Source organism: Lissotriton helveticus, chromosome 7 (genome assembly GCF_964261635.1).
Source record: "Lissotriton helveticus chromosome 7, aLisHel1.1, whole genome shotgun sequence".
NCBI lineage: Eukaryota > Metazoa > Chordata > Amphibia > Caudata > Salamandridae > Lissotriton > Lissotriton helveticus.
The window spans coordinates 1,012,565,497-1,012,587,599 of NC_136068.1; positions in this window are offsets into that span (position 1 = coordinate 1,012,565,497).

Sequence of the window (22,103 nt, forward strand, 5' to 3'; positions counted from 1 at the left end):
TCAAGTCACTCGAGTCAAGGAGTTTAAACGGCGGCGCCGTTCTTCACATCGGACGGCGTTTTGCTCGCAAAACAACCCCCGGCGGTGAGTGCTCCCAACATTGTTCACGGTGGGGAGGAGTTAACGGCACTAGCGGTAAGACTCTGGGAGTATAACCTAGCTGGAGTCCTTTTCCGCGTTTTGTGATTACCCAAGAAATTTCGAGTTTACTATTATGTCAGCTGAGACTCTACGTGGTAGAGAAGCGGCAGCTGCTGCACTCTACTCCAACCTACCAAAGGTGACTCCCGGCCTGGGGGGAAATAACAAAAACCAATCTGGTACTAATGACAACTCTGAAGAAAATCAAATAAAAAATGCCCTAAAGCGCCTAGAGAAATGCATGTATCAGGAAATGTCGAAATGGTGGGAACACAAATCATTCACCATGTATTTAGAGGAAAATCGTGTCCTGCGAGGGCTTCGTATTTTATTAGCCCCCAGCTATGACAACCCCAATCCTGGCATGCTTAAACAATGGGGCCAAACCAACCTGGAAAATTCGGCGAGACTAATGCAAATACTTGTCACTTATGCCAACCTTGACAGAGAACTTTTGATGAAAGAAATCGATGAAATTAATATATCACTGTCAAAATTTGAACCTAATGATACCATTGCTAGAACACGGAAAGAAATTGAAGACAAACTGGCCAAACAGGAGGAAAAAATAAAAGCGCGAAAGGTTTACAAATTCGCCCGAGACAAAGAAGACTATGCCCAAGGGCGCATTTATACATTCGCTCGCAAGTTTGATCACGCTAAAAAAACAAAATTCGAACAAGCAAAACAAACGAAAGCAATAACCCAAGGAGGGGCCTCCACCTCTACTTCAAATGCCATGATATCAAATTCAAATGTTGAATCAAGTGACATTGAAACACTAACTAGTGGTCCGTCATCTGATGAGGAGGGCTGCAGCACATGGAACACCAGTTCCATGATTCTGGATTTGGGAGAAGAAGTTGATTTTTTAGTGTCGGATCGACTCCAAACACTAAGGCCTCGGACCCGACAGCAACAAAAGGATCAAAAGCAACAAAAAGAGCAAGATGCAACAAAAGGAGGGGAGATCGCAGTAAAAAGAGCAAAGCCGCAAAAAAAGCAAAAGAAGCAATATTGGCGCAAAAAGAAATAGATGACAATATTATTGTCAATTTATCTTCGATCACCCTCACCGAGGCAGAAAAACAACTACTTAGCCTCGGTTTAAACTTCTGCCCGGTTTCAGACTTCAATTACTCCAAAACCCGAGTGGATGTCTACTGTTACATCAGAAAGCTCAAACTTAAAAAATTCTTTAGTATTAAGGAAGGTTTGAATGACAAAGAACCAACTGGAAATACTACAGTTGCCCAAAAATCATTGACATTACCAGCTAAAGACACCAAAACGTTTCTTGCGATGCATCAATTAGCCACAAATGATACATTGAATATGGACTTGGCTACAACCCAAGATGAACTAAGAGCAGCATCTATGGAACAAATAGGGGCCGACACCAGCCCTTTTAAACCCAAATCCAAGTTTATTCCTAACATGCCCAGAGACTCAATCGACATTTTCCAGGATGTAGTGGTTGAGGACCTGAAACAACTACATCACAAAACAAAACATAAAAAAAGATATAAGAGCAGGAAAGAACTGGAATATCTTTCACTGACCAAGAGACTAGGTAAAGATCATAATATCATTGTCACTACTGCGGATAAGGGGGGCAACGTGGTAATTTGGCCACAGGACGCTTACATTGAGGAGGCCACCAGGCAACCTAATGATTTATCTTGCTATTCTCGAACTAATATAAAACAATACAATGATGCGAGAGAAACTCTAAAAAAACTGCTGTACAAGTGGAAAAGAGAAGGCATGATTTCAAAACAAGAATTAGAATTTTTACATGTTGAATGTCCAGTGTTGCCCAAATTATACGTGTTGCCCAAGGTCTATAAAAAAACTATTCCAGTCCCTGGCCGACCCATCATCTCGGCAATTGCAGGAGTGGCAGAACATGTCACAGAATACATTGACTACTTCCTGCAAGATTTGGTAAAGGACCTACCCACCTATATTAGAGACACCGAGGACTTTATCAGGAAAATTCAAGGTATTCCATGGAGCGAAGATATGTTATTTACGACTTTAGACATTGAATCGCTCTATACGAGCATTGCACATAGCTCGGGGCTGAAAGCTTTAGAATTTTTCCTAGGGAAAAGACCCATTAACTGCTATAACCACAACAAAATGTTAGTAGAATTTACAACATGGTGTCTACACAACAATTTCTTTCTTTTTGGCAATGATATCTATGTCCAAAAACGTGGTGTTGCGATGGGGGCCTGCTTTTCCCCCCAGCTATGCGTGTTTACACGTAGGCTGGTGGGAGGAGCAGGTCCTCAGAGGAACACTTGGGACTCTCTTTAACAAACATGTTGCGCTATGGGTGCGATATATAGATGATATTTTTGTTTTGTGGGCGACTTTGATAGCGCCAAAAGTTTTATCAGTTCTATCAATGACAATCAAATTAACCTTAATTTTACCTCTGTCATTAGCAAATGTGAGGTTGAATTCCTTGATGTCAAAGTATTCATTCATTGGCTACTAAACTTCACAGGGAAGACACTGCTGGTAATAACATCTTACATGCCAGCAGTGCACATCCAAGACATGTGATAGACAATATTCCGTTTGGGGAATTATTAAGACTTAAGAGAATCTGTAGCACAGATGCGGACCTTACCAACTGCACTAATGAAGCTCTGGACAGATTTAGACGTAGGGGCTATAGGGAATCCGTTTTAAAACTAGTGGAACAAAAAATTAAAGCCAGAAGTCGTGAGTCATTATTGGCCTCTACTGCCATCTCTCCCCTGGATGAGTAACCTGTAGAAACTGAACAGGCTCCGAGATTGATAACATCCTACAGTAAACAGTCCAGACAAATTAGGTCCATAGTCAAACAAAGGTGGCCAATTCTTAAAATAGATCTAGTTTTGGCACCTAGATTACCAGATGGTCCCACTATAACATACCGTAAGGGACCCTCTCTTAGGACCCACATATGCAAGGATTTTCCGGAACTTGGCAAAAAGGAAGATTGGGTAAAATCCCGGCCGGGATTTGAACGCTGCTCTACTTGTAGAGCATGTAAATTTGGAACCAAAACTACCCAATATTCTACACCTTTTAGTCCAATTATGACCAATATAGTGGGTTCATTTAATTGCAAGACAGAATTTGCGGTCTATGTCCTGACATGCACCTGTGGTCTTAGATATGTTGGCAGTACCCGACTACAGGTGCATGTCAGGATTCTCCAGCACTTACGTGCCATCGTTAACAATGATGGCACGTATCCGGTGGCCAAACATTTTAAGGCCATCCATAACAATAATCTACAATGCTTGTCTTACTATGTTATCGCCTCAGTTCCCAAACCCCGTAGGGGCAGTGACAGGGACAAGATTCTTAGGAGGCTGGAATCACATTTTATTTTAGAATTGGACAGCAAATTCCCTAATGGGTTGAATACCACGGATGATTTACATGTGTTCCTTTAATATTATGAGACTCACCTTTTCAGGATATAGGTTCAGTAGAATGCGATGTTTGTCTGTTTTGTACTATCCTTAGATCTCTTTCTTTTAAATACTTGTACCTTTGTTACTTTATTTAGTTTCATGGGTGCAGGTATTTTCTTTTCTATGCATCCCATTTTTTATTTAGTGAGGATGCACTTCTTCTTACACTTTGGATATGAAGACATAGACATAACAGTTTATATATATTTTTAGTTATTCCCACCATTTGTTACTTTTCGCTTATTTATGCCAAACTAACTATCAAAAATTCTGAACGATTAACATTGCATACAACTAGTATTGTATTTATATAGCTACTTTGTATCATTTTTTGGTTAAAGTTTACAGTGACTAATAGGAATTTAGTTTTGCATATATTAATATGTATTCTTTGGTCCATATAACATTGCGTATTTTGCACTAATTAGATCTGTACTAGGTTTCATTACTTTCACTGAAACAAAGTCGTTTAGATCTCACTACCGTTTACTCATATGCAATCTTGCACTTTATTCTCCTTGCAATTTTGCACAAAACTGTGTAGCACTTTAATGCGGTTCTTTGCACATTCAAGTTCATTGCATTTTTTTGCACATCCATTCTGTTTGCGTAATTTGCACAAATATGGACCATAATGGTATTTTAAACCGTAATTCTTCGGTCACTGTATTTATACTTGTGCATACTTTTAATATACATTGTTTACATTTTTTGAACAATGTGTATATATATCGTTCAGATTTATGTTACTGTGGATTTTAAATGCTATTTGTTTTTTATCCATCTTTTAGTAACATCAATTTGCAAAATGTTTATAAAATGCTGGGAAAACATACTTTATATGTTCCATACTGAGTAGTATGTCTTCTCTTTTCATGATCACGTGGTGAAAGAAAAAAATGTGTGTGGAAAAAAAACTATGGAACAGCTACTATTTAAATGTTGACCATTTCATTTACTGACTATCTGTGAGCAAGGGCGGATGCCCGAAACGCGTCAGATCTGGTAACTCGATCAAATTAAATACCTGTGCCTAAAAAGAACGTTGGATTTGCGTGGTTTCTCCGTCGTCGTGGTGGCGTTTTTGGGAGACTGCAGCTGCTGCATATATTTATATATATATATATATTCACACACACACACACACTAAGCGGTGACCGGTAGGTAGTCATAGTTAGGACCTTATTTCAATTAAAAAGATGATTTCAGTTACCGATACCTTTGACGCCATTTGACGAATCCTCACGAAATGTTCAAAACTAATACATCAGTCACTTCAGCTGCTGTCTTGAAAGTTTCAAGGTGATCCGTCTAGTGGGTGCCGAGAAAAACGGGGGGTCCCTAAATACTTTCTCTCCATGTTAATTTCATAGGAAAGTTTAGACACGGCTACAGAACGATTTGCTGAACGGAATTACACCATAATTTGTCAGAAATGTACTGTTTGTTTCAGAAAGCAACCTTTTTGTCTAATAGTGTATATCCGTTTCATAGTTGCTGAGAAAATGTAAGATTTCTCAGATATATAACTGTGGCTACGGTGGATCTGCAACTACTCCCGATCTCGTGCCTGAGATCTGATTGGCTTCCAACACTTCAAACTAGAAAGTGTTGGCAGCCATCTGATGACTCGGTTGAACTGAGTCACAAGAAAAAAGATTTTGAAAAAAAGAAAAGGGTGCAGGGTAGACACACACTGACCCCCTAGGCCACAGGGCCTCGACAATGCCCAAAACATTTTTCAAAAAAATGTTTTTAGCAGTAGTTGCATTGGATTCGCGACTCCAGCCAAAAATGCAAAATAAAATGAAGCACAGGCTCCCATGCTTTGTTTAATTTAGGCCCCAGGGTCAGCCGCCACCTCCCCTGGCTGAAGACAAAGGAAATGCGGGTGGTGCCATGCGGCCCCCGCAAACCCGGGTACCTCCAACCCCCAGGGGTAAACTTACACAAATGCGGGGGGCCATGCGACCTCCTCTAGCCCCGGGGACTGCCAGCTCCCCGGGGCTCTATGAAAATAATGCATGAGGGGGTCTCCAGGGCAACTCTTTACCTAATTACATGTGGGGCGGTCTGCCCCCGCAGCCCCGGGGACCACCACCTCTTCAGGACTTAATTCATGTTGGAGGGTGCAGTGTGACCCCTCGTGGAGCTGTAGATGGCCCTGGGGACCCCCACCCTCCAGGGCGGGCTCCACCAATGTCCTGGGGTGCCCACCCCCGGGACAATGCAATTTGCTATGGCTCGGCAGGAACACCACTCCCACCAAGCCAAAAATTGCTCAACTTCGTGGAAGTTATAGCATTCAAAATGCTCTTGCTCCCACGAAGCAGAACAGAATTCCTTTTGGAGAGAGGAAGCTGCATGTCAGCAGCTCCCTCTGTCCAAAAGCAATGCCAGCTACCACAGAAGGCAGGGGACCGGCAGGGTCTGCAAGGGCCTTCATGCTCTGCCTCGGACCCCAACAAAATGGCCATGCCCCAGGGGATGGGATCCCCAGGGCAATATCGACCTGGGTAAGGGGGCTATGCAGGCCCCATCCCCATAAAAAAAGATGAAGTCCTGGCCTTGGGGATTTGGGTCGCCGGGGCTAAAATAGGACTGGGGAGGGGGGCCACATGGCCCCACTCCTATTTAAAAATAAATATATATACATAAAGGGCAGACCCAGGGAATGGTGTCCCTGGGGCCAAAATGGACACAGGGAAGGGGGGCAACGCAGCCCTCCTTCCATTATTTAAAAAGATAAATCAGTCAGTGGGTATGTACTAGCTGGTATTGGTGTGTCTATGGATTCGATAATGGTAGTCTGTATTTTAGAGTAGGTGTAGAAAAGGTTATATTAGGGTGTGATGAGGTGCATCAGATATTACGTGGATGATGTCATCAGTGATGTAATTTGAGATGTCATCAGTGATGTCATTAGTGATGTCACTGACCATGTCATGAGTGATGTATTATGTGTGTCATCAGCAGTGCATTGCGGGGGCACGATTTATAGTTAGCTCAAATAACTATAATGGCTGAATTTCTCTGGTTTTGTACGAGTGAAATGTCCAACTAACCATAACATCCCTGAAACCTGTGTTTTTTTTCAATTAATTTGTAACGTTTTTTAAATGCTCGTTTCTAACTCTAACGTCCCTGACACCTGTGTTTTTTAGTGAATTTCTTAGGTCTTTTAAATGCTAATTACTAACTATAACAACCCTGAAACCTATGTTTTTTTCAGTGAATTTCTAAGGTTTTTTTAAATGCTAATTTCTAACTATAAGGTAGTAGTCGCGTATGCTTTGCAGAGTGGTGTAGAAAGGGGTCTGTGCCCCTGACCAGCGCTCAGGAATTCTGCTGCGTATGACTTACAGGAGGTACCAGGAGGTCTACTTGGCCGCCAAAGTCCCTAAGGAAAAAAGTGGACTTCATCCCCCAACCAGTACTATGCCAGGAGGCGTGTTTGCAGAGTGGTGGCGAAAGGTGAGCATGGCCTCCGAAGACCTCTCAGTAATCCCACTGTGTGGGACTTACTGGAGGTAACAGGAGGGGTAGTTGGCCCCCAAGTTCTCATAGCAGGCCCTGCCCCCATTCCCCACCACTCTGCAAACGCACTTCCTGGCACGCTCTTGGATGGAGATTAAAGTCCCCTTCACTGCTGGGCATCCTGAGGGGCCAACTAGCCTACCTGATACCTCCAGTATGCCTCCAATAGTGGGCTAGCTGACAGGTGGACATAGGCCACTCCCCCTTTGCTTGCCACCCTGCAAACGCACCTCCTGGCACGTTCCGGGTTGGGGGCTTAAGTCCCATTGAATCCGGAGAGTCCCTGGGGGCCAACTAGCCCACCAGGTACCTCCAGTTAGCCCCACACAGCTGGATTGCTGAGAGTGGTCAGAGGCCACACTGCCTTTTTACACCACTCTGCAAACGCGCCTCCTGGCGCACTGCTGCCAAGGGGATGAAGTCCACTTTAGTCCTGAGGTACTCAGAACAAAAGAGGACCTCTTTGCCCCACCAGCAATGTGCCAAGAGAAGCGTTTGCAGAGTGGTGTAAAAAGAGCAGTAGCCTCAGACCACCTCTCAGCAATCCCACTGTGTGGGGTTTACTGGAAGTACCTGGTGGGCTAGTTGCCCCCCAGGGATTCTTAGCATACAAGGGGACTTAATCCCCCAACTTAGAACGCGCAAGGAGGTGCATTTGCAGAGTCATGCAGGAAGGGGGCGGGCCTCAGGCGAGATACCGGCTTTTCTTTTTTTACATTTTTTGGTTAAAATGGGGGCTATGTGGCCCCCTTTCTCTTAATATTTGGTGGCCCTGGGGGGCCCCATCCCCCAGATCCTGACCCATTAAAAAAAATCAGGAAGGAGGCCGCACGCCCCCCCACCCGAGGTCGATTTCGGCCCCAGGGACCCCATCCCCCAGGGCATGGCCTTGTTTATTCATTTTTATTATTAATACGGGAATGGGGCCATGTGGTCCCCCTTCCCTGAGCCACTATTGGCCCTGGGGACCCATCCCCCGGGGCCTGGCCTTGTTTTTTTAAATTACAGGAAGGGGTCCTCACGGCCCCCCTTCCCTGGGCCACTTCTGGCCCCGGGGACCCCATCCCAGGGGCCTGGCCAGCCTTTAGTTTTAATTTTAGAGGGGGGCAGCGTGGCCCCCCTCCTCATGCCATTTATGCCCCGGGGATCCCATCCCCCGAGGCTGGCCTTCCGTTTAAAAAAAACTTTCAAGAAAGGAGCTGACCGAAGCACCCCATTAGTTTTAAATATTTTGCGTAGATTCGTAAAACTGCACCAAAGATATTGGCAAATCAAAAAACACTTTTACTTTGGAAACTAGGTCCTAACTATAACTACCTACTGGCAACCGCCAGTAGGTAATATATATATATATATATATATATATATATATATATCCACAGCGAGAGAAAATTTTACGCGCTCTCAGGACCCACACAGGGATGTCAGAAACTGTCGATTTATTACAACATAAATCGCAACGTGATGTGTTTCGGCCGTCAGGCGGCCAGGATCACACAAAGTGTAAAACAAATGGAGCCTCATTACATACAGGATGTAAACACTGTAATAGGACTTAATGTCATCAATGACATGGACAGAAGATTACCAACTCAATGCAGTCGCCATCTTGTAGTGTGTGCGATATGGTGCAATTCATGTCCGACAGCGGTTCAAAATAAACACTTTTGTGAATTATTGTGACATAATGTCATTCCCCGCTGACATTTAGAATAGCCTGATTGCGAGGTGATTATATAACATTTGCAATTATTTATGTACAATTTTTTATATATATACAATTTCATCATATGCGTTATAAACTGGTGTCGATTTCATATGATTTGATACACCGAAATCAAATCATGGCTCCGTCTCGTAATCAATTACGACATAGTGTCAGATAATGCGGAAGCATGGAGTGACCTGACTGCAAGGTATAGGCATTGTGTTGGTCATGACCTAGTGTCACTACTAGCTAGGTTAGTACACAAAATACATTTCCCAAAATGCATTATACCAATAGTACCTTGCTCAGTGCAAGGCAGCGATTCAGTATGCGGCAGTATCATGAATACAAACATAATATACATTCCCCAAGTGGGTAAATGGCAAAATGGTAACTCTGCTTTAACACAAGGCTCTTGTGTACATTTCAACATGAAAACGTGATACACTCTTGTGCACAAATATATAAAGAAAAGAAAATAAGAAAATTCTTAGCTGGGGTGACCAGAACATCAGGAGAATGATGCCATAATGAAAAGGGTAGGGACCCATGAAAAAGATAGAGAAATATATTTTCATGCATGTAAGCAGCTCCCTCTGTCCAAAAGCAATGCCGGCTACTGCAGGAGACGGGGGACCGGCAGGGACTGCAAGGGCCTTGAGGCTCCACCCTGGTCTCAACAAGGTGGCCATGCCCCAGGGGATGGGGTCTCCAGGGCAATATCGACCTCAGGAGGGGGGCCATGTAGGCACCTTCCCCATAAAAATAGATGAAGGCCTGGCCCTGGGGATTTGTGTTGCCAGGGCTACAATAGGACTGGGGAGGGGGGCCACATGGCCACACTCCTATTTTAAAAATATATATATATACTTAAAGGGCAGACCCCGAGCGATGGTGTCCCCGGGGCCACAATTGGCTCAGTGAAGGGGGGCAACACAGCCCTCCTTCCATTATTTAAAAAAAAAAGGCATGGCACCAGAGGATGGGGTCCCCGGGGCCGTAATCAGCCTGTGGAGGGAGACCACATGGCCCCTCTCCTCATTTCAACAAAGAAAAACTGGCCCGGGGGATGGGGTCCCCGGGCCCGAAATCAGCAGAGGAAAGGGGGGGCTACGCAGCCACCTTTCCTTAAAAAAAGATATTTAATATAGTTTTTTTTTATACTCCACCACGTCGCCGGAGGCAACGCCCCCTTCACCACCACTCTGCAAACACGCCTTCTGGTGAAGTGGTGGTTGGGGAATGGAATCCCCTATAATGCTGATGGTCTTTGGGGGCCAACAAGCTGTCTTGTTACCTCCAATAAGTCCAAAAGAGCAGGATTGCTGAGAAAATTTGAAGGCCACGCCCCGTTTCTCCACCACTCAGCAAATATATATGAGGTGTTGCTTAGAATGGCTGTTGTAAATAAACTAAAATAGAGCAGCATGAATGGCATAGACAGTTAATCAAGGAAACCTTTCAGCAATCTCCGTCACCCTCTCTCCCTCACCCCCACGTGAGTCGGCAAGATACACCAAGAGGTAATGGAGATGCTGTTTTTATCCACATAGCGGACCTCAGCTGACAATCCAACCTCCCTATGTCTGTTCCCCTGGCACCCAGCTTCCCAGCATCACATGAGATACTCCAAAAATCTTATCACTGGCCCGAAATTCCCCAATTCACCAGGTGCAAACCGCATGCTGGCTTTCAGACAGCATATTACTAGTTCGCCGATAACTGAACTGGCACTAGGACCATTCTGCTTGTTCTGTCTATGCAGTTAAGTTACCGAAGTGCATACAATAAACACTCTCAAATTTTATCCCAGAGAGATAAAACCTCACCAAGTGCCAGATTCACAGTCTCCTCCAGGGTAACCAGTCCACCAATGGCTTAGATGGCAGCTGTGGCCAGCTGCCACCAATACCATTCTGCTTCTTTTGCCTTTGATGAAAATTGCTGCAGACAGCGGCGTAACGAAACGTGAGGGGGCCCCCTCCGGAGTACATGGAGGGGGACCCCCATTCTCTGCTCCAGTCAACGAGCTCTCAGGCCAGCAATCCGCCATACTGCAGAGGCTCACTCCGGCCATAAAAAAAGGATTCTAGTTCCTCCATTGGTCACACCCACCCTCTTCTCAGGCGATTTACATACATCAGTGAATACTGCTGCTGCGCCCTCCAGGAAAGTTACATAATACTGCCTCCAGCCAGCCCACCAAACGCATCCTCCTACTTGATGACCCACCTCCAAACGAAGCCCGCTCAGTTAACCACCTCCAAACACAGACCACTGCTGGCGTGCCTGCTAATAACGCATCCAATACACTCTACTCTCATCCCTATGAAACCTGCATTTATGCTTTTCTGCCCACTTTTAAAACCACCCCTCAGATGTAACTGTGATCCCGTGACCACCGCCCACTGATGGCTTCCCTGTCCACCACCGACAGAAAGACTGCTGGCCGATCCCCATCTAACCACTGCCTACCAGTACAGACAGAGTCTTTCAGCTGCTGCCCTCCCCAATGCCAATGTAGTAGTTTAAACATGTCAAATAATCGCTTTAACTGACCACCCCAAAACATTTCTTCCAGCTAGCCTCCATTGCATCAAAGCCGTTGCTGCTACTTTTCATCCTCTGCATGATGCACACATTAATATTACATGTACAAAGGGTCTGATTTTTGTTTCCTCACACCAACATTATTTTACACTATGTACCCCACTAAAACATACCTCCCGTCAAAGGCAAACCTCATGCGGTATGTAGCACCAGTCAGCAAGTACCCCAAGGACAAACACCAGAGAGAATGTGCGATTCATGTAATTAAACCTATAGTGAAAACGTAGCATTTCCCCACCCACTGTCAGCCCAGCGAAGTCTGCAATTGCGCAGTAGCCATCAATACCGGCAATGTCAAAAAGCGCATTTCCACTTCCTTTCATTGGCAGCTCCTGATACATATACATATGCCTTCTGGCGGCATCTACCACAAACCACAGCATTCTTTGTCTCCCTAAGACTAACCGAATGCTGTCAGTGAACGCTTCTCTTCCCCCTTCTTTACTAATAACTAATGGAGGATAACGAAACAAAATATATCGTGTTTTCTTATGCAAATAGTGTATCAAGCACTTGCTGCCCGCAGTCCTCACCAAATCCACACTATAGGAAGGTAGAATCTGACTGGATAGTTACCCCTACTTTTTGACAGGTCTTTTGCTGGTTTTTGACTAGTCTGGCTAGGATCCTGCTAATCAGGAATCCAGTCCATCTGCTGTCTCCCTAATTTGGTTGTGTTATGTACCCAGGTACACTCCATATTGGATACTGGGGTACCCTTTCCAGTCCCTAGTATATGTTACACAGGTACCCAGGGCATGGGTACCCCAGAGGTCTCCCGTGGGCTGAAGCATGTATTATGCCACCCATGAGAGGTCCTGCAAACAAAACGGGACTACAGACCTGCCATTGCTGCCTGTGTAAGATGGTGCATGTACCACTTATGAAGAATTTTGATTTACCATATCTATAGGTCACTACAACTAAAACCCATCAGTCACCCCTCTAGCAGGCCTTGAGAAACCTAAATGCAGGTTGCTGGGTTTTATGTGAGAGGGTGCGCCTGCAAGAGCAGAGCACCCTTGCAGCCTTCGGAGACCATTCTCCTGGGTTGTCGGTGACGCAGCCAGACATATGGATAGAGGTGCATTATATGCTTGCGTAAAATGCTATCTCAAAAACGGCTGCAACAAAACATATTGTGTTTGGTATCAAACACATTGGAATCATTCCTTCACACCGGTAACTGGTGTGGGAGGTATAATTCCACCCCTCAGAAGCAAGCTTCGTGGGCCCTCGGTCTTCCCGGTACCAGCCTTCTCGGCCAGGACAGCACAAAATGGATGCTGCTGAGTAGAGACACATTTCTGCCCTCCTGCTGCTGAGCCACACTCGAGCAGGGGAAGGCAGGACAATAGGCATCCTGTCACAGGGAGGTGTGACTACCTCCCAGGCAGGATTTAGTGTATTGGGACTGGGTAAATGCATTTCCAAAGTGCCTAAGAGTCTGCACGAGGGGCACACTTGGTGTCCCTATCCATAATCCAGTTTAAACCAGTCCAGGGAGCCGTTCGCTCCGGCTCTGGCATGAAACTGGACAAAAGACAAGGGAGTAACCTCCCCACTGTCCTGACCCTTCCCTGGGAGGGTCCCCTGAATCTGTCCAACCCTCTCCCAAGGGTACTTAAGGTCTTACATAGATGCGGGACCCTAGACTCAATGTGGACAAGATTCTGAACAAGAAACCACTGACCTTCAACTGTCTGGGTACTCTGGATTTGCTGGACTTCGACTGGGCCCAACTTTGTCTCCCTCACCGTCTGCGCCCGTGCACAGGCAGGACCTGTGAAGCATCAAGGACAACCGAAGTATCTCCCTTGGAGTGAAGGAATCGCTCCTCTGCGTTTGCAGGCACCATAACGCAACTGACCGGTCTGCTGATCTGAGCTCCTTCAGACTCCAAAGGCTCCAGCAACATAGGAAGTGAGTTCTCACAAGTCTGAGGCCAGTATCCCTCGTGGGTTCAGCATAACGCGAAGCCTAATGCACTGCGTACCTCTGCAAGCGCGTATGCTTCTTGGCGCTACCCAACTACGTGCATTGAACTATCGATAGTCCCAACCTCTGCTCACATTTCGTACAAAGGACTTCAGCCTCCTCACACTCGATGCCCTGCTAGCTGTGTCTTTGTGAAACTGCTAGAGGTCCCCTTGTGACTCTTGTGCTTTCCGCCTGTGGGTCCCTTTGTGGGACAACACTGCTTTTTTTGGGCTCCCCTTGTTGTTCCAGGCCTGCCCTGACTGCCCTTGCTGTGGTGAGTACTCTGGTCTTTGCTGGGCCAGACCATAACTTTCCTTGACATTCTTCCTGGGTTGCCGCTGCCAAGGCTTGTTGGTGCTCCCGCTGGACACCACCCCTCAGCACTCAACATTCTTCATGGGACAGCTCGTATCCAGCTCCTGGTCATCCTCAACGTCTACTGGTCCCTGCAGCTGTAGAGTCAAGGTCTCCATCATCACACCTGAAGCACCCGACATCGGTGGGCATTTGTCTACGAGTCCCTGGTCACTCCCAAGTGACCCAGACTCTGCCCCCTCTGCTTTCAGGTACTCTTCATCAAGAATCCACCCTTGGATTCCATTGGACACTTTTCTTCCTTCCCACAGCAGCATTTCCTTGAAGACCTCCATTGAGATCGGCAACTTTTTCCGACAACACTTCAGCCCTATGCATCCGGCTTCCCTGGGATCTGTTACTACAGTGTCCACAGTTGGGGTGGCTCTTCAAACTTCTCTGATCCAAAGAGCATCCTTATAATCCACTGGGAAGGTTCTTGAACTTTAAATCTGCAACTGCGGGTCTCCCATTGAATTGTATGTAGCACGCTGTTGTGTTCTCACACTGCACCCTTCCTCCATGGGGTTCCTACTTACTCACCTCGGGTGGTTCCTTGGGGTCCCAGCGATTCTACATCCTTTAGACACTAACTTCACTCGAATTGTGGTTCTTATACCACTATTTTAGTACATGGTTTAGTCACCCCCTGGCGCCCACTGTGTATTAGTGCTACTTACGATTGTTTCTGTGCTACAGTATTGTGTGTATTTTGTGTTTAACTGTGTGTAGCAGATACTGTGAGGTATTTAGTGTGGTATATTAATAAATACATATTGTATAACTACTGTTTGGTTCTTCTTTCATTTAACCAATACAATAAGGTTGGATTCTGATAAAACAAGCTGCTTAACATTCCTTCAAAACTAAGCCTGAAGGCTGCTCTCCACAGCTACCACTTGGATAGCTTTCTAAGGTTATCTTTGACCTCTTAAATCACCATAAGTGTTGTTTGGACTGGTACAAGGTGCCCACTTTATTTAGTGGACAGCATATACCAGGCCAACTTCTCACACACATGTATCAATATTCTGCTATTGCACCATCCTGTCAACCCTATTATTATTATCTGGAGATGTTTCTTTATCCCTTCCGTGAACTAGGAAAAGCAATACCTTGCTGGAAAATAAGTCACTTTAAAAGCTTTGCTACGTATACAGGCTGGCAAAGTACTTACTTATTTTACTAACTGTCGTTGTGAAGCAAACAGGTAACTCATTCTAGGATTGGAATTACTGCTTAGAAGGGTGATTTTTTGCATGTCTGCCAGACACTCATTCTTCCCTGCATGCGCACACAATGCAACAATATAATTTAGCTTAGCAAATTGTTCAGAAATGTGCCAGAAGGTAAATAAACAGCCCATATTATTTTTACAAAGAAAAATAGACCATCGTCAACTTTAAACTCCATGGCATAAAAGCCTTAGCGTGCATAGTTTGTCCAAATCCATGCCACCTAATTCTACCATACACAGCACATTTGAACATCTCCTAATTCCATGCCACATAATTCAACCATAAATAATTTAACGCTACAACATTCCATACCACATAATTACAATCCTAAAAAATAAAAACGCATATTTCCACTTTACTCCATACCACATAATTCCACATCACGTAACATTCCACACAACTTAATACCACTACAAACCACATAATTACACCCCACAGAACATAATTCAACTACACATAATTCCACTTCAGCCTATATATTTACACTTCACACAACATATTTACACTCAACTCCAAAACACATATTTACCCTCCACAAAATACAACTCTGCACATGCTGCATAATTCACCTCCGCACAATTATACACCACACCATGCAACATAATTCCACAAGTCACACAATTCCACAATTCATCCCCACACAATTCATCACACAACATAGTTACACTCCACATAATACCACTCAGCACCACATAATTAAGCTGTACTGCATAAATACACTCCACACAAATCCAGTCTATGCCACGTAGCAACACTCCACATAACTACACTTATGCCTCATAATACCACTCAACATAATTTTCACTCAACACTGCACACTTCCACGTCACACAATTCAACTCTACACATTTCCATGCCAAACCACATACTTCAACAACAAACTACATAATTCAAACCAACAACACAATTACACAATACTCCACAAACATCCAATCTACACCACAAAATTCCACATCATGGAACTCATTATTACACTGCACATCATGCCACAGTATTTCATTGCACATATTCAATCCACACAACACAATTCCACAACTAACAATTCCAATCCTAACCACATAAGTCCACTTGACACCACCCACATTCACTCCACTCGCTCGTATAGGTAAAATACATTGTCCTTTACAACGTCAATAGCTCTAACTCTCACCAATGCGTGTTTACCTTCCAATGCGTTCCAGCAGAGCCCTGTTCCTGGAGCTGCAGACCAATGCTCTCTCAGAGGGCCCCCAAGCTTGTCACGGTCCTGAGCAATGCCCTGTGGGGAATGCTCTCTCAGAGGGCCCCCACCTTTGTCACGGTTCTGAGCAGTTCTGTGGGGAAAGCTCTCTTAGAGGACCCCCACCCTTGTCCCGGTCCTGAGCAGTCCTATGGGGAATGCTCTCTCTGAGGGCCCCCGCCCTTGTCACGGTCCTGAGCAGTGCCCTGTGGGAAATGCTCTCTCTGGGAGCCCCCACCCTTGTCACGGTCCTGAGCAGTGCGCTGTGGGGAATGCTCTCTCTGGGGGCCCCCACCCTTGTGACAGTCCTCAGCAGTCCTGTGGGAAAATCTCTCTAAGAGGGCCCCCACCCTTGTCACGGTCCTGAGCTGTCCTGTGGGGAATGCTCTCTCTGAGGGCCCCCACCCTTGTCACAGTCCTGAGCAGTGCCTTGTGGGGAATGCTCTCTCAGAGGGCCCCCACCCTTGTCACAGTCCTGAGCAGTGCCCTGTGAGGAATGCTCTCTAGGGAGGCCCCCACCCTTGTCACGGTCCTGAGCAGTGCCCTGTGGGGAATGCTCTCTACGGGGCCCCCACCCTTGTCACGGTCCTGAGCAGTGCCCTGTGGGGAATGCTCTCTCAGAGGGCCCCCACCCTTGTCACGGTCCTGAGCAGTGCCCTGTGGGGAATGCTCTCTCAGAGGGCCCCCACCCCCATCCTTTTTCCGGGCCTATCTCGTGGCTCTGACTGAAAAGAAACAATGTAAGTTGTTACTTTGTTTCTCTTCAGTCCTTGGTCAGCGCGTGCAGCTCAGAGCAGGCTGCACACTGCAGCTGCCTTAGAGCAAACCTCTCATAGCTCTCTACAGATGAGCTGAGGGGCCACCTTCATGGACTCAAGACTGGGCCCCCCCCGCACCGAGGTGGCTGCGGGGGTGTCTGTTATGCCCCTGGCTGCAGACTAATCGATTGTGGAACCTTGACTCTTCTTCATTCGAACTACACTGACCTGTGGTGATACAAGGCCTTGTCTTCCTCTGAGTGCCCAAAATGTGTGCGTGTGATACAATATGAAACTATGGTGAGACTTTGAGGCTGTGCATGTGAGAGCATCAAACCCTTTGTGATGGACCGAAGACTGTTGTAGTAACTTGTAATTTAGAAGTATGGCATGTAATTAGAATGTCTGTATGTAATAGCATGTACTAGAATGTTAAGTGTTCATTATGAAGCTGACTCTCAGCCGAGCTGCATGCACGTTTTACTTAATTGCTTCAATAAAGCATTCATCTGAATTATCTATTAAGTCTCATTACTACACTTAATTTGACGCCAAGCGGGAGCCTTCATGTAGAAAAACGAGGCCTGAACACATTTAGTGATGGATTCCAGATTGTAAAGTCTACATGAATATGAGCAGGATGACGCTGAGCCTTTGGTGATTCACCTATACTGGTTTACAGTATCTACGCTGGAAGCACTCGTATTTGAAGAAAACAGGTAATTCAATTTACGTTTCTCTTCGCTAAGTGAAATAAGTGAATATTGTTTTCTTTAAACAAGTTGCACCTACCGACTGTTGGAGCCATACTGACGGCAGTTAATATTTTTCAAATGCCGCGCTGTTGACCCAAGACATCTGAGAACACAGCATTGCCTGCACATTCCCTGACAACGCATCACAATGCGAGGGAGCTCACATTAACATTGAAAAAGGACTGTGCGCTCCTAGGTCTGTACGATCCTACACAGTCACGCACATTCACACGCACGGAGGCCATATTGTTTATTTTCATTTCTGATTGAAAAGAAACTCTCCGTGAAAGAAGACAAACTGGACACTTTGGACTATCCTAAACTCGATAAAACTGTTGTCAATAAGGAAATCCATTTTGTGGGAAGCCTCGCATTATGGTATTTACTGTTTTGTTCCTATTTGTTTTTTCAAAGTGCTTGCAGCGTTCTAATAAGATTTTGCTTGAGGTTAAATAGGACAGAGACTTTCCACTTCAGTCTTCGTTGTATCCATTAAGTACCGTGCTGTTAAACCATTGTGCTACTGTTCTTTGGTCTATAGCCTTTTTTTGGGAAGATATTCTTTTTTTATTTTTTTCGACAAACACTATTGACACCTTTGCCTTCAACCATCAAAACTTTTACTTTCCACACGAGTCATGTCTAATAATGGTACTGATGCGACGTATTCAAGAACCAACGCTGTAGGGGATTCCACGCTGTCAAATATGCACATCAATTCGCCTAAATAATTTTTGCCTATACCTGGAGAGCCTGTTGTAGCGTGGTTAGACTGTAAAGAATATTTTCTCAATTACATTGCGCACTTAGAGGATGTCAGTGGACTCTTCTCGCCTGAGAGAAAAAAAAGGATGTTATTATATTCTTTAGGTCCCGAAGGATTACGCATGTTTAACGAGTTGCATAAGCATGAGAGAAGTGAGGGTGATAGGGATGTCTTTAAAATGGCTATTTTAGATTTAGATTACCACTTTTCCCCTTCAGTATGTATTGCAGTCACAAGACACACTTTCTTTCACAGAAGCAGGAGAAACATGAAACAATGAAGAATATGTTTCTGCATTAAAAAAAATAGCAAGCAAGTGCAGATTTGCACAACTACACGACAAGTTAATTTGTAACCAAGTGGTCATGTATACCAAGAATAAAAGCTTACAGGATAAGCTTTGGATAGAAGGCGAAGGTTGTTTAAAGGATATTATCGCTAGGGTAAAAAAAGCTGAACTCTCGGAACGTTGTGCAAAAGCTACACTTTCTCAAGATAAAAGAGATTTGGAAGGAGTTGTGGGGAAGGTCGTAGAAAAGAAATCAACATATAAAAATTATAGAGGTGCAAAGATGGGGAGAAGAAAAGGCGATAATTCTGAGCAAAAGAAATTTAGTAATTTAATCTGTTACAGATGTGATAGTTACTCGCACTCCACAGCATACAAGAAGTGCCCGGCCAAATCTGCAAAATGTATCGAATGTGGTTTGATTAGGCATTTCTCTAGGGTTTGCAGACGTAAGACTAAAAAAAGGCCTAAAGGTAAAGTTGTTTGTGTACAAGATGGGGATGATGATAGTCACTCAAGCTCAAGTGATGATGACGTACAGGTTAACTGTGTCCAGAAGAAGAAAGTGGTACTAAATATCACTAGTTGTTCTTTGTCAAAACCCTTGTGTACGGTCTCCCTTGGAGGCATTACAGTCCAATTAGCTGCAGACTCAGGATCCCCTTTTACTATTGTTTCACAAGATGTATGGCAAAGTCAATTCATCAACAATATTGGTGTGCGGTTAGAACCAAATGACATTTCCGCTGAGAGTTTCACTGGGGAAAAAATTGACATGTTGGGTTTTAGAACCTTAATATTTCGTTTCAAGAAAGACAGTCAGTTGGGAAACTCTATATAGCAAAAGAAGGCCTATCTGTTCTGGGGTGGAAAGACCAGAAGTTGTTAAACATGATCCTTGATCCGAACAGTAAGGGGCACGTTTTGGTGTCGTGTAACAGTGAAGATACCAGAAAGTGGGTGCTACAAGAGTTTACGGACGTTTTTGCTAACAGTATGGGAAAACTCATGGGTTTCACTCTTTAGATTCGCCTAAAAGAAGGGGCTGTTCCGAAAATACACAAAGCAAGAAACATTCCCTTTATAGTTAGGGAGGAAGTTAAAGGGGAATTGGAAAAAATGTTGAGTAATAACGTCATTGAACCTGTGAAAGATGCTGAATGGGTTTCTCCATTGGTCGTTGCCCGAAAATCCTATAGAAAGGCCCGTTTGTGTGTGGACTTAAAATATTTGAATAACAATATTTTGATTGACCAGTTTTCCCTTCCCAGAATGTTATCCTTGACACGAAATGCTAAATTGTTTTCCACGCTGGACCTTTCTGCCGCATATCACCAAGTTGTGTTAGACAAAGGGAGCAGATAGTTTACCACTTTTTGTACACCATTTGGTTGTTACAGATTTTGTAGTGTGTTTATCTAGGTACCTATATTGATACTCCTATTTCTGACCCTTGTCTGGTTATTAATTCACTAATGTCCATACACCGGCACAGAAACCCGTTTTCAGATTAGGTCATAGCGCATGCTGTCACATTAAGCAAGCACTATCCCTTCAGCCCCCTAGAAAGCACACCGAGTTCTCAAAACAAATCAAACCTCCAACAGACCTGGGAAATCCCCCGCAGCTATTGTTTTGATTTCGCTCGAGAACTCCTGCAAAGAATGTAAGAACGACCAGTCCTTATCACATTCTTGCTGACGTCTTATGTCCATCCTTACGTCAAACACGGCACCTTTCAGGTATAAATATACCGACGCTGCCCTAAGCTAAGACACGGTGGTGACGAGCTTGGAGCAGCGCTACTTGCCGGAGAGCCCAGCTGATGCAGAAAAGCCCACGGACGCTGCCCCTCCCTTTTGACGCGCTGAGAGAGACGCTGCCTTTTCTCCTGCCGAGAAATCCAGCCTCCGGCGTTTCCAGCCACCCTCGCGGGTAACTGGGATATCGAGTCCTGTGACAGAGATACCAACCCTCCAGCCTTCTAAATCCCAGGTACTGAACTGACTAACCCCTTACAGAGAATTCTTGAGTCAGATTCTTGGCAAAACAAACTTAACTTAAACTGCTACTTACTTACTCCCTCCCAAGTATTAGGCTTAGGTCAGGTACACCGGGGTAGGCGTAGTTAGAAGCACCAGTTGAGTACAATTAGTCAATGTATATATGTATGTATATCTTTTATCCATTTTAAGTATCATATGGCTAAGAAACCATATAAATGCTTTTACAGTATTATTTTATAATTCTGTTTTTACTGTATGCACTTTACTTAACTATAAGTATTGCAATAATAGCGATTCATTTCTCTTGTATGGGAAAAGAGACTGATCAATAAATAACATCTTTTTATTGAAGCACGCCCATCTCTTATTTCTCTACAAACTGGTGAAACTAAGAATGCACGTACTGACTGAGTAAAATAGTTGTCTTTTGTTTTCACACGACTCTAGAGATATACTCTTGATTAGGGGAGAGCAAAGTTGTCATGTTCTATGGTTGTCAGAAACTAAATCCCTTCTTGTCTATCCAGGGAGGTTAAACTCCTCCTTGCCTATTCGAGAAAGTTTCTAGTGAACTCTGAGCTAGCTGGCACACATAACTTTAAGTCTAATATCGTCAGTAGAAGACCTAGTTAACCACAGTCCTACGTCTATACTATTGAAGATATTATTCCAATGCGCAGAGCCTATTGGGATAATAGGAACTACACTACATGGCGCCCAACGGTTTGGATAGGCGATAAATCTAACGCAAGACATTAGAGTAACTCAGTCGTGCTTTTTCACACAGACCCTTTTTTCCATAAAACTCCAAAGACGTCTGGAGTGGGTGAAAGGTTAAAATCCACCAAACTTAGTAGGAGGAGACTCCTATGTATGGTTTTTGGTTTATTCAACGTTGAAGGATACAGTGTTCCAAAATATTGTGCATCTAATCTTTGTTTCCGTAGAAACCTGATCTGTAACAAAAAACCCTTCTTGACAGTAAAATGTCAGAAACTGAAGAAGAAAGGGAGACAGCTAGAATAGCAGCTCAACTCCTAGAGGAAGACACAAGTCTCGTTCAACAAGACCCGGATGCAATACTCATCCCGGTCAGCATAAGAAAAACTATAACTTTAAAACTTATAGAAAATGGACTGACACCAAGAGGTGGTACAGTCATATTCGTAATTGAGGCACACGAATATCGGCAGACAGAGGTATTCTATTCATGGATAAATTTTCCGGCAGCAAACGCTGTAACAAAGGAGTTCCATT